We start from the raw sequence: 13,341 nt of genomic DNA, 5'->3' as shown, positions 1-13,341 counted from the left end.
GTCAAGAAATCAAACAACATATTTCATTGGGCAAATCTGCTGCCCAAGACCTCTTTAAGTGTTAAAAAGCAAAGGTGCATCTGACCCAAGACATGTTCTTTTTTTAAATTTTTTTTTGCTATTTGAAATTCAGATAACTTTATTTGAACTGAAAAAAAACATTCTTGGACCGTGTTATAAAAAAGTGTAACAGTACTTTTAGGTAGGATAGAAAGTATTATTTCTAGGTTAATAGACGACTTTGGAAATTTCCCACAAATTTTAGAAGAGTGGTGAAAAAATAGAGTATTTACAGAAAACACTATCTATACATGCACTCAGTGGTACAGATTTAGTGACAGAGACTTCAGTGCATGCTGGCATCTCAAGTTCTCAAAGAGCTTCATTTTCTTGGATTTTGGATTTTAAGTGGGTCTAAGATCCTTCTTCATCCTCAATCTTGGGAGCCAAATAGTACTTTAAGTGTCCCATATCAGCAATTTTGTATTCTACAACAAGGGGTAGATCTTCAGACATACTCAGTCTTACTGTAGACGAGAGAGGAGTGGCTTTGGTGAAGAAGTTCAGGTATCTAAGTGCAAAAGTTAGCTGAACTGGCTCGTTCATCTCTATGGTAACTGCCTCCTCCTCTTTATCAACTTTACTTGTTTGTGACAGCTTAATATTCCCATTTCCGAGTTCTCCACTTGCAGAAAATTTCACTCCATCTTTCGCACAGGAAATGACAACAGCATCTCCAATATGACTGAGGTCTCGGCAGATAAGTGCGAATTCACCAGAAGGCATCTTTACTACACAGCTATACTCCTGCTCTGGAATTCCAAGTTGTTCAACATCTAAATCCATCAACTTCATTTCATAGTCTGAAACCTTTTCTCGGTTTGGTGCTTCAAATACTAGTGCCAATGTGTCTGCGTTGTCTTCTGCCCTTAGCGTGATGATGTCTTCATTGCCAGCACACTTTAGTATTTTGGACATGCTGGTGAGGTTCACGCCCATGGCCAGGTTGCGGTCGCAGTGGTAGGTATCGAAGCCCTCGGAGCGCAGAGTGAGCTGCACCAGGGAGACGTGGAACGAATCCATGCTCTGCAGGTTCACGCCACTCGAGCTGATGTCCCAGCAGGCCTCGTTGATGAGATCCTTGAGAGCCTCCAGCACTTTCTTCAGGATGGAACCCTGGACCAGGCGCGCCTCGAACATGGTGGCGAAGTCGCAGCGACGCGGCTACAGAGGGTGGAAAGTGTGATGCGCTAGCTAGCAGAGGCCCCTCAAGGATCAGAGAGCCAGAAGTGGGAGACGACCAAGGAGCACCCAAGACATGTTCTTTTAAAGCATCTCATGTGCATGTGAAAACTTAACGGATAAGGAAGAGTGGAGAAAAACGTGTTAACAAAGAACTCTGAATATACCATGGACTTCCAGATATACAAACAAATCTATTTTGGAGGTAGGAAAGCTCCTTAGAATCAAGGATGTCCTGACTTCACATACTTTGGACATGTTGTCAGGAGAGACCAGTCCCTGGAAAATGACATTGTGTGAGTCCGGGTAAACTAGAAAAACCAATTCATGGACTCTCATATGTGTCTAAGAGAGAACTTTATATCTAGGAGCAATTGTACATTAAGAAAATATCCCAGCCCAGTCCAGGTCAAGTCCATAAGTCCGATATTATTCCATATGTCGATATTAGTCCATAAATTCCTCTTTAGACACAAGCAGTCATGCAATGGCTCCAAATGCAGTAAGATCACAGGCCAGTGGGCGGAAAGTCTTGTGGATCCAGTGGTGGTGGAAGCATCTCAGCGCTGGCTTGGGTCTCCACATGGCTCCTCCAGCTCCAGGGCTCTGGCTCCATGTGGCTTGTCAACAGGAATGTGTTGCAAGGAGTGAGTGTGTGTCCTGCCTCAAGCAAGCTATTCATCTCCTTAGTGCCTCCAAATGAGGTCATCAAGCTACGACCTGATTGACAGGCTAAACGCCACCCCTTCACTCTTTTTTTTTAACAATTAAATCATTTTACTGGGGGCTTGTACAACTCTTATCACAATCCACACATCCATCCATTGTGTCAAGCATTTTTGAGCATTTGTTGCCATCATCATTTTTAAAACATTTGCTTTCTACATGAGCCCTTAGTATCAGCTCCTCATTTTCCCCTCCCTCTCTGCTCCCCCCATGAATCCTTGATAATTTAATAGTATCAAATTGACAACAGATTATGTAACTACCACAGACATCATGCTTAGTAAATTAGATAGTCAGTAAAAACAAGGAAGATACTTTCTATGAGATGGCTTGTCCCAGTGGCTGCAACCATGGGCTCAAACAGAACAATTGTGGAGATGGCCTAGGATTTGGCAGGGTTTCATTTTGTTGTCACATAGGATTGCTAGGAGTCAGAGCTGACTCAATGTCACCTGACAACAACACGTTCTAGGCATTAGAACCTGAAGATATGGTAATGAAGCAGTAGTTGCATCCCTAACCTAAAAGTAGAAGATCAGGTCCGATTGTAGATAGAATGGAGAATTGAGAGAGAGAGAGGGAAAGTAGAAGAGAGTGAGAATAAAAAATCAATTCATTCCCATATTTGCAAGCATATAAATTCCCTTTTGTACTTAATTTGAGTCAAGTGTCTGCCACTTGCAACCCAAAGAACCTTGAGTCAGACTTAGAGATTCACTGAATGAACAAGCCTTATGAACCTCTGAGTTCATCAGCACAGTGACTCGCAGAGTGTGGTCTCTGGGCCATTAGCATCAGCATCATCTGGCAACTTGTTAGAGATATAAACCATGGGGCCCCACCCCAGTCCTACTGAATCAGAGACTGGAAGTGGGGCCCAGCCATCTGTTTTAACAACTCCTCCAGATGATTTTGATTCACATTAGTTTGAGACACATTTCTCTAATACATCCTTCCCATGAGATGTAAAACCAGGGACCCAGCACAGACAGGCAACTTGCTGAAGGTCCCCAAACTATGTAATGGTGGCCCTGAGTAATCCAGGGACTGTGGAACTCAGGAAAGGAAGGCCACTTGGAGTTTTGAGGGAAGTAACACATGGATTGGCAAATAAGAGGGGGGAAAATATTTTGGGTCAAATAATACAGTACGGTTGGAAACACTTGCTGTGTGTTTCCACAGGAGCTTGGAGAATATTTTACTCATCTTGGATCCCCAGCTGAGCCAACAACAATGTGTTAACGCTCCGTGGCCAATGGCAGACATCCAGGAGAGTCCTTTTCATGTGCCAGCAAAAAAGGATTTCTTAGAAATTCCTACAGAAATGATGCTACTATCACATTTCGCTTTGTGAAGCGAAGGACTAAGGATGAAAGAAAAAGCAAAAGACCGAACTTATTCCTAAGAGTTCCACCTCTCCAGTTGCGAGCAAGGGACTATATTGTTGTTCTTGCCAAGGCGGCAGTTTCCCAGAGGGAAACTGGGCATCTTAACTGGCAACTTGGAGAATAACTTGCGTTTTTTGAACATTTTTTTCAGGTGGGGGAAAAGATCAAGGAAAGTTGCTGGCACTACCAATTTTAGAGGGTGGAAGCTTTGAATAGTCAATATACACATTTCCATTCATCTGTCTACACAAGCAAGGCCAGGGCCATCTTACAAGATAGCTGGATTAGAAACACCATCACCCAAAGCATTATTTCCTGTCACGTAAACTCATGGTTCAGGTATTCATCTGTTCATCAATCAGGCATTGAATACAAACTATGTGACAGATACAGGACTAGGCACCTGGTAGTGACCAAAGCAATTAAATATATATATTTGTTCTTTTGCTCTCTTGGTGTTTTAAAGAACAGAAATAAAACAAATAAGTACTGTAGTCGTATATTAGTTGTTGATTCATGCTGCAGAGAAAAGTCAAGCAGGCAAAGAGCTAGGCAGCCGGGGGCCAGGAGGGAGAGAATTTGCAAGTGTAAACAGGGTGGTCAGAGAAGGTTGTGTTGGACTCTAGCAGGGTCCTGATCATTGTATGGTTTTCTAGGGTTGCAGTAACAAATTACTACAAACTTAGTGTCTTACAGCAACAACATCTGATTGTCCCATCGTTCTGGAGGCCCAAAGTCCCAAATCAAGGTGTTGGTAAAGCCATGCTCGATCTGAAAGCTCTGGGAAAGAATCCTCCCTTCTCTCTTCCACCTTTGGGTGCTTGGGGCATGTCTTGGCTTATAGATGCCCCACACTCATCTCTGCTTTGGTCTTGCCATGGCCATCTTCCCTCTTCTGTGTCTCCAAATTTCCCTCTCCTAAGGTGATTGGATGTAGAGCCCACACTTATCCAGTGTGCTCTTAACTTGATTACATCAGCCAAGACCCTATTTCCAAATAAGATTTCATTCACAGGTACTAGGGATTAGGACTTCAAGATGTCATTTGCGGGGTGTGTGTGTGTTACAATTCAACCCACTATAGTAAAAAAAAAATCCTCAAAAAAGATCTATTGATGCTGTAAAAGGTCCTCAGGAAATATCCATTAAGAAACCCCCTCTGACCAAGGCCAAGGACATAAATAGCTTTGCTATCATGCAGCATGCCTTGGAAAGTGGATTGTAGACTATGCAGTTAGGCTGAAACTTAGCACCCTATCATTTGTGATCCACTTTCATTTGTTCTAGCTTTTAATATTTTCTGCTTTCTTTTTGATTAAAGTTTTCATCTGTTTTATGTTGTTATTCTTGTTCGTTTTTAAAACATGTTTTTCTGTATATGAAATCCAGGATAGGTAAGTAGATAGATATAGAACCTGGATTAATGATTCTTTGCGAGTATGACAGGGGAAGTTGGAGTGAAATGTAACAGTTTTATTGGCATAATTCACACATCATACAGTTCAGTAGTTTAGACATATTAACAGAGTTGTGCCATCATCACTATAATCAATTTTAGAACATTTCCTTCATTCTTGAACTTTTTATTATTAGCTCCCCATTTCCCCCAACTTTCCCTCACATAACCCCAAGAAACTATTAATCCAGTTACTGTCTCTATAGGTTCACCCATACTGTATTTCATATAAAGAAGAACAAAAAGCAAAGGGAAAAAAACCCCAAAGCTCAATAACAAAATAAAACATAGAACAAACTCAGTTGATAAGATAATAGAGAACAATAAAAAATTGAACAAATTTTAAATGGGTCAAAAAGGAGAACAAATTATAAGGTGTTATGTTTCAACCTAACTACATCTGCTTTGGTCCACTTTCCAATGCACGGGCTGTCTGATAGCAATGCTACTCACATCCCTGGTCAACGGTCAGAGGAGAGCCACCAGAGGCTTAATCCAGGTGGGGAGCTTGCAAATGGATTTGGGGTTTTCACTGTCATCCATTGTCTATTGCAAGCTTGATGTTTGGAATTTAAAATCTAATATTATTCACTCGTCTGGTCTTGGATTTTATTATTTAAAATCCCTGGATTACACCGGCTGGTGTGCTGCTTCCAGGGGGATTTCGCTATTGACTGCTGCTTCCATGGACATTGATTATGGATTCAAGTAAAATGAAATCCTTGACAATTTTATTAATCTTTTCTATATTATCATGATGTTGCTTATTGGACCTGTTGTAAGGATTTTTGTTTTCTTTATGTTGGTTTAATCTCTATTGGAGGCTGTATTCTTTGATCTTCATCAATAAGTGCTTCACGTTCTCTTTGCTTCCAGCAAGCAAGGTTGTGTCACCTACATATCTCAGGTTGTTAATGAGTCTTCTTCCAATTTGGATCCAGTGTTCTTCACAAACGCTAGTTTCTCGGATTTATATGCACAATTTAGGAGGTACAGAAAACTCCAGCTCCAAAGTTAGGTGGACCTTGAACCCATTTTTCCCTTCCCCAGTTTTTTTTACAAGTATTCACCACTTCTCTACCCATTTGCCTCCAGGCACACTGATCCTATCCAAGCTGCAAAGTTGGTCTGATGAATCTAGTCCAGTGGTTCGGTAAGTGTGGCTCGCAGGCTAATGATATTAACATTAGTTGGGAACTTGCTAGAAATGTAAAGTCAGAAATAAAAATCTTCAATTCCCCACAAAGACTACTGAATCAGAACCTCTGGTGGTAGAGCCCAACCATCTGTATTTTGTGACTCTGAAATAGAATTACATTGGAGAACCGCTAGTCTTTACCAACCCTGGTAACTCCATTCCTTTTGGCTGTAAGTGGCTCCTAAAACCCAGATTTACCCTATATACTTGTGTATAAGTCGAGTTTTTCAGCACACTTTTAATGCAGTTTTGTGGTAAAATTAGGTGCCTCGGCCGATATTCAGATCGGCTTATACTCGAGTATATATGGTAAGTTAATCATGGGTGATATCCCTCTGGCAGTTGTAATTGGTCCCAAAATGGTCATATTGACCTATGTTGACCCAGTCAGATTAAAGGGGAGGTATTTGCTCCACAGTTGGAAGAGATGTTTCTGCTTTTTCCTTCTTCCCTTTTTACTACATATCCTGCCACTACCTTTCTTTCTCATATCAAACACTACCAAGGAAGCATGGTGCCTTCTTTGTTTCCTATAGCCAACTTGCAACCTTGAGGGAAGTTAGTTAGGCTGAGGGCCAAGCTGAAAGGATCATAGCAAAAAGGAGCCAGACTTATTGTTTTGTGGTCCTGGTCTTCCTGTTCCCTGATGTAATACATTTCCTTATGACTTAATCCGGTTAGATTTGTGGTATCTTACGCTTATAACCCAAACTGTCTAACAACATGTGAGGCCCAGGAAGTATGGGGCCAATGAGCAAACCAAAAATATTATTGTAGGATGATGAAGGGTATAGTTAGGTTAGCAGCCCGCCCCTCCACCAATCTCAAAACACTAAAACCAGGGAGAATAATTACAACTTGATGAAAACACCATAAACAAATAACAATAAAATGGAGCATCGAATACTTCATGCAGTGGGTCCTCCACCTGATGACTTACTAAAATACATACATAGTTGGGGAGAGAAAGAGATGGATTTAAGGCAATAAGAACTAATATAGAAGATGAGAGTGGGACAGTTTGCAGTGTGATAAAGTATGGAAATATTTAAAACAGAACGGAGGTGTGAGGAAAGGGCACAAGAACCAACTGGAACGATTTCCCAATGACCGAAGCTGGAACAACTTGAGTAACAGCATGTTGTTGTCAGGTGCTGTCAAGTCAGTTCTGATTCATAGCAACCCTGTGTACCACAGAATGAAACACCACTTGGTCCTGCACCATTCTCACAATGCTTGAGCCCATTGTTGCAGTCAGTGCGTCACTCAATCTCTTTTTTGTTGTCCCTCTATCAAACATGATATCCTTTTCCAGGGACTGGTCTCTGCTGGCAATGTGCCCAAAATACGTGAGGTGAAGGAAGTCTCACCATCCTTACCTCTACAGAGCATTCTGGGTTTACTTCTTCCAAGATTGATTTGTTAGTTCTTTGGGAGTCTATGGTACTTCCAATATTCCTCACCAACACTATAATTCAAAAGCATCAATTCTTCTTCTTCTTCTTCTTCTTCTTCTTCTTCTTCTTCTTCTTCTTCTTCTTCTTCTTCTTCTTCTTCTCCTCCTCCTCCTCCTCCTCCTCCTCCTCCTCCTCCTCCTCCTCCTCCTCCTCCTCCTCCTCCTCCTCCTCCTCCTCCTCCTCCTCCTCCTCCTCCTCCTCCTCCTCCTCCTCCTCCTCCTCCTCCTCCTCCTCCTCCTCCTCCTCCTCCTCCTCCTCCTCCTCTTCTTCTTCTTCTTCTTCTTCTTCTTCTTCTTCTTCTTCTTTTTTTCTTTCTCTTCCTTATACCAGGTCCAAATTTCACACAAATGTGAGGCTATTGAAAATACCATAGATCAAGCACGCCTTAACCTTCAAAGTAACATCCTTGTTTTTCAACATTTTAAAGAGGTCTTGTGCAGCAGAGTTTTCGTTTTCGTGGCAGCATAAATAAGAACAGTGTTAGATATAAAGCAAAGAATGATCATCCATGATCCCACAGCGATACAAATAGGTGCCGGAATAAGCAAAGACCTGGAGAGAGCGATATGGAAGAACACGAGGAACTAATGTACAAGGAATGAAGAAAACAGACCCCTGCCATTAGAACACCACCACAATGACTGTGGCAGACACCATCCACAGAGGGAGGCTGAAACGCGTGGGAGTAGCAGACCATCTGCAGTCTCAAAGACTCTTCCCCCAGGAGGACAATGGATATATGAAATGTACCCTGTGCCCTGTGGCTTCAGAGGCAGGCAAAGGACCACATCGATTGTGCTCCAGCCCATTTAGACCCGCAGAGACCTCCCATGTGACAGCATCGAAGTGCTCCATGGGGTTTCTGTGGCTGTACTCTTTAAGGAAGCAGATTGCCAAGCCTTTCGGTTCTGGTTCCACAGGTTGGGTTTGCACCACCGACCTTTCGCTTAACAGCTGAAAGCAAACCATTTTCACCACCAAGGGTCCAGTTTTAAATGGGATGGTCAGCAGACAGGATTCCTCCTGAGCCTTAGTTTCCTCAACGAATGGGGACAGCGGTCCCTGCTCCACCTTTCTGGGATTGTGCAGGCGTGACCCTACTTCAGCTGAGCATTCTGTGTGAGGTGTTGCCCCTCAGTTGTTTCTTCTCCAGAAAAGGGACTGTAACAGCGGCGACCTCATGGGGATGTCATGAGGATTAAATGTCATACAAAACCTGGGTTCCGAGGAGCAAGCCATGCCCTCACAGACCGAGTTACCTCAAGACCCCCACCAAAGACAGTGTGAGTCAATGGTTAGAGGGACTGTCTGGTTAGTCCTCAGAGGCTCTCGTAAATCTGCATGGACAGGGCCTGACCAATCTATGCGAAATAGATTTTTTAAAAGTGTCTTATTTTCTGTTGTTCAGAACATAAGCCAATCAATTTCTACATGTACAATTCAAATGGCATTGACTCCGTGCTTGGTAAAGTACAGGGTCAGCGACAAAGAGGAAGACCCTCACCAAGATGGCTTGACACCGTGACCACAACAATGAATTCAAACGGAAGAAAGATTGTGGGGATGGTGCAGAAGCAGGCGGTGCTTCATTCTGTACTATGAAGTGGCTGTGAGTTGCTATGATTGGGAACCGGCTGGATGTCACCTAACAACAAGTTGTGTAACCAAAGGTGAAAAAAAAAACAACCCAACTGCATGGCCAAGACTTTGTGGGTTCTTCTGTTCAGAGACCTTTAATTAGAACTGACCTGGACACAGCCTGCGCCCCCCCCCCCACAGAATGGGCTCCTCTTCCTCTTCCCCCTCTCTGCCTCCTGAGGCTCTGGAATGGTTCACTGCCAAGAGGGGCGGGGGAGGGGGAGTTTCACAGGCTTGCTGATTGAATGGGTTGCCTTTACTTTCCTGAGGCTTCTCTGGTTATTTGTGTTGGCACAGGGCCACGCTCAGTTCTTTCAAATTGGAACACATTCTCAGAAAGGGCTGGTCACTCCGTGCTCATCTTCGTGGTGGACAAAATCTGGTTTCATTTTTCATTAAATGGCATTTGTAACTTTCATTGACCAGAATGACAACATGTCCGAATGCCTTCATTCAGGATTTGCACAAGAGAGGGCCTTTAGTTTGCCTCCCACGAGACAGAGTGTGATTTCTTTCTCTCCGCCGTTGTGCAACATGTTCGACACGAGGACCACTGGAGGAAACACAGTGCTGTATCACACAGTGACTTCATTCACCCTGTCAATGGTCTGCTTCCCACCTAAAGCCACCAAAAGAGCATCAACCAATGGGTTAGAAGTGCCCACCAGAGACTCTGGTTTGGATGTGAGTGTCTGGCAGACTGGGTCCCTATCTTGCCCATCTTTATGGACTTGGTGTCTGGCAAGCAGTAGGTGTGCTGATCATCCATCAAGGCTGTTCCCCAATTCTTTCCAACACTCTGATTGCTGGGCCGCTGGTAGAGCTGCATCCCCTGCCCTGGCCCACTGTGCCTGGGTGTGACGATGTGAGCAGTCCCAGCTGATGAGTTGGGAGCGGAAGTGTTGCTCATCCCTTCTAGGCTAGACCATTTAAGCGTTTGTGGTCTAGAATTCGCCTTTCTGCAACCAGCAATATTTGTAAAGGTGACTTCATCAGCCTGGGTCCCTGGGTGACTGAAAGAAGCAGAATTCCTCCTTCTAGTCTGTGATGAAGACAGAGTGTAGGACATAAATCTTTGTTAAGCAGGCATTGAATTTTGAGGTGCTGTTTGTTATCTAGACTAGTCCCAAGGGCATCAAATAAGCGTGTGTTGGATGAGTGAATGATTTAAGGCATCTTCACCATAGCGGTTCTAGCATTTTCATGAAGGAGAGGCTTTGGCAAGGTGTTCTGGTTAGAAGTGGGTGCAAATCCAGAAGTGTGGGGATCCATATTGGCTAGGTGATTTCTCTTATTTTATTGGCCTAGGACCTAGTTCTCACTTAAAAACAAAAACCAAATTTATTACCACCTAGTTGATTCCGACTTAGAGCAACTCTAGAGGGTAGAGTAGAACTGTTCCCTTAAGGGTTCCGGTATTTTCTTTATTGGAGTAGACAGCCTCTTCTTTTCCAATCAATTGCTGAGCTTGTGGTTAGCGGCTTAATGCATAGCCCATTGTACCCCTACATCTCCTCGAGTTTTTACTTAGATGGCTTTTAGTTGGGGTATAGGGGGGGTTGATGGAGATTATTGGGGGCCTAAAGTCCCCCCAGGAGTCTTTGGGTGAAAGAAATGGTCAAGAGCTTGGCTATGAACCTCAAGGTTGGCAGTTGGAACCCACACAGAGGTGTCTCGGCAGATAGGGCTGCCGGGGTGGGGGTGGGGGCTCCTTCTGAAAGGTCACAGGGTTGAAAACTCAACAGAACAGGTCTACTCTGCAACACTTGGGCTTGCCTTGACTCCAAGCGGACTCGATGGCAACTGGTGGCGGTGGCAGGAAAAAGCCCCAAATGAACCCTTGATGCTTCCCCCTGGACTTTAAACTGATCTCACCAGTTGGTATTTTATAAATGGGCAAATGGAGACCCAGAGACACTGCGTGGCTGGACTGATTCATTTGTTCCATGGCAAAGCCTGTAATCACCAACTCTCTCCCCTGCCACCCCTCCCCCCTTCTCCACCCACCCCCACCCTCAGTTTCTGATTCTCCATTTAGTGCTTTCATCACCCTAGCCTTCCACCTTCCATATTTAAGTGCTGAGAGAGTAGGGCCTTTCGAGTGACATTGTGTTGCTTCCTGCCTTGCTGTCCAGACCTTGACAGTGGACCTCTCTGCAGAAGTGCAGAAGGAGATCTTTGGTGCCACCAGGATTTAGTGGAAGAATGAATTAAGATGAAAGGGTGTCAGCATCTAGCCTGTTGCTGTCACCATCATTCTTACTGTCTTGCAACCAAATCACAGGTTCTCTTTGTGCTTTGCGTCCCTTTGGCAACAATGAATCTGCCTGCGATCATTGTATGGTTTATTTTTAGATGATCTGGCCACAGTCGCGCGTTTCAACTTGTCAGGAGCACTGGTGAGCTTCCCTGCTTGACCAGCTCCCTTTGCCGAAGCCCACGGGAAGAGGCCCACAAGAAGGGAGGGGAGTGGAGGCGAGGACGCTAGCATTCCAACTTCAGTGGGCTGTGTGCTGATGGATGCCTAATGGCCAAGCACGATGGCCTGCTCAAAGACCCTGAGGGGTAAGAGCCTTAGTCATCCACCCACCCGCTGCAGGGACATCAGGGTTGAGCCCTGAGCACTGGCAGCCTTCCTTCATGTCACAAGGCAGTAGGTGTGGAGAAGGCATTGTACCTCAGTGTAGGCCTGTGCACACACAAGGTGCTGCCTCCACCGGGAAAGGCCAGGAGCCCCCTGCCTCCAGTCTTAGCTCCTGCTGCTCCCCTTTGGGTCTTGATGTCACATGATCTGATCATGTGTGTCAAGGAAAATAAAAGCCTGGCTGGAAGAGCTTCCTTTTTTAAAAAAAATTTTAACCTATGAGTGCATTTTTTTATTTGTAGTTTAAAAATTTTTTCCTTAAAATGGCTTTTTAATATATTTTGAATAGCAGTTTTCTTCAAGGGAAAGACAGGCCTATTCTGTTTCCAATCTTTAGACATTCTGGTGACTTTTAATATGATATATACCCTTTTATTGAAATAAAATACACATACATCAAGCAAAGGGAACAGAGAATTGTCGCAAACATGATAGATCCACGTAACCTGTCTTCAGTCCTTTAACCCTTTGGAGTTAGTAATAATATCGAGTCGGTTTATTATTCTGCCTCTGACTTGTTATGTAACCTGGATGAAGTTCCTGACCTCCACCTCATTGAACTCCTTCTGTCAAAATGGCACTCTGAAAATACTTTCCATTCATTTATCAGGCCAGAGTGTTGTGGGTGTTAATAAGTTGGTGTTTGCAAAACAAATCAACCCTCTCACAAAGCCAGCATGTATCCCACGCCGTGGTGCGTCCAATAAGACCGTCACTGTGGAGTGTCTACTATGCTAGTGCCTGTCAGGCTATACAGGCTGTTCTGCCCTGTCAGGCGCATATATTTGGGTCATAAAGAAAAATGGAATATACCCCCCTCCCCAGCCCGTCGTTGAGAACAGTGCTTTTAAAACTATAAAGCATTGGGCACTCCAGTTTTCACATCTGTAAAATGAGGTACTTTGGCAAGTTGGGGGCAGTAATTTCTAAGTTCTTCCACATCTCATTTTTCTTCTAGGAGAGCGGGGAGGGAGGAGGTGATGCCAGAGGACAAAGGTGGGGGTGATCAGGAACCTCACTGCATACCCTGCTCTCCAGCAGGCAGGGCACCTGGACCACAATGTGTAGGTCCCTGACTGCTGTCCTTTACCAGTAAACCTCAGAGTTGAATCCTCACCCCCACCCCCCAGGGCATTTCCCCTTCCACTGGTTTCTCCAAAGTCCCCTCATCCCAAGTGATCTGGCATCGATGCTCTTGTTTCTAAGCTCTTGGTCAGGAACATCCTGGCCAAGAGGTGACTTCAGGGGTTCTAACCTATCACAACACCGAAAGTGGTGGGACAGGCAATCAGGGGGACCAGGGCGACTTCTACAGGGGAGTGGCTGGGCCTGGGGGTTGGGGTCTTAGAGGAGGGGGACACCAGGTGGCCCAGGATCTCTTGGTTCCCAGAGGGTAGCAACTCAGCAGGGCGCCTTCTGGAGCTGGCCTTGAAGCCGGAGCTGCCCCAGGGCTGGAACGTTGTGCCCCGCCGCCCCCTCCCTGCGCGCCCCGCCCTCTCCCCCACCTCGCGCCCAGCCTTGCCGCCCCAAGCGCCGGCCGCGCCACGCTGAGCTGGGCAGCTGGAGAGGCGGGCGGGCGGGCACGGGTGAGC

The 13,341-nt window shown here is 44.9% G+C and overlaps 1 pseudogene; it reads right to left on the bottom strand.

Moving 5' to 3' along the window:
• Positions 1-372: 372 nt before the first annotated feature.
• LOC142433934 (proliferating cell nuclear antigen pseudogene) lies at positions 373-1,305 on the bottom strand (annotated as a pseudogene).
• Positions 1,306-13,341: the final 12,036 nt, after the last annotated feature.

This window comes from Tenrec ecaudatus, chromosome X, assembly GCF_050624435.1.
Source record: "Tenrec ecaudatus isolate mTenEca1 chromosome X, mTenEca1.hap1, whole genome shotgun sequence".
NCBI lineage: Eukaryota > Metazoa > Chordata > Mammalia > Afrosoricida > Tenrecidae > Tenrec > Tenrec ecaudatus.
The sequence above is the reverse complement of the archived record's forward strand: the minus strand, read 5'-3'. Positions and strand labels throughout refer to the sequence as shown.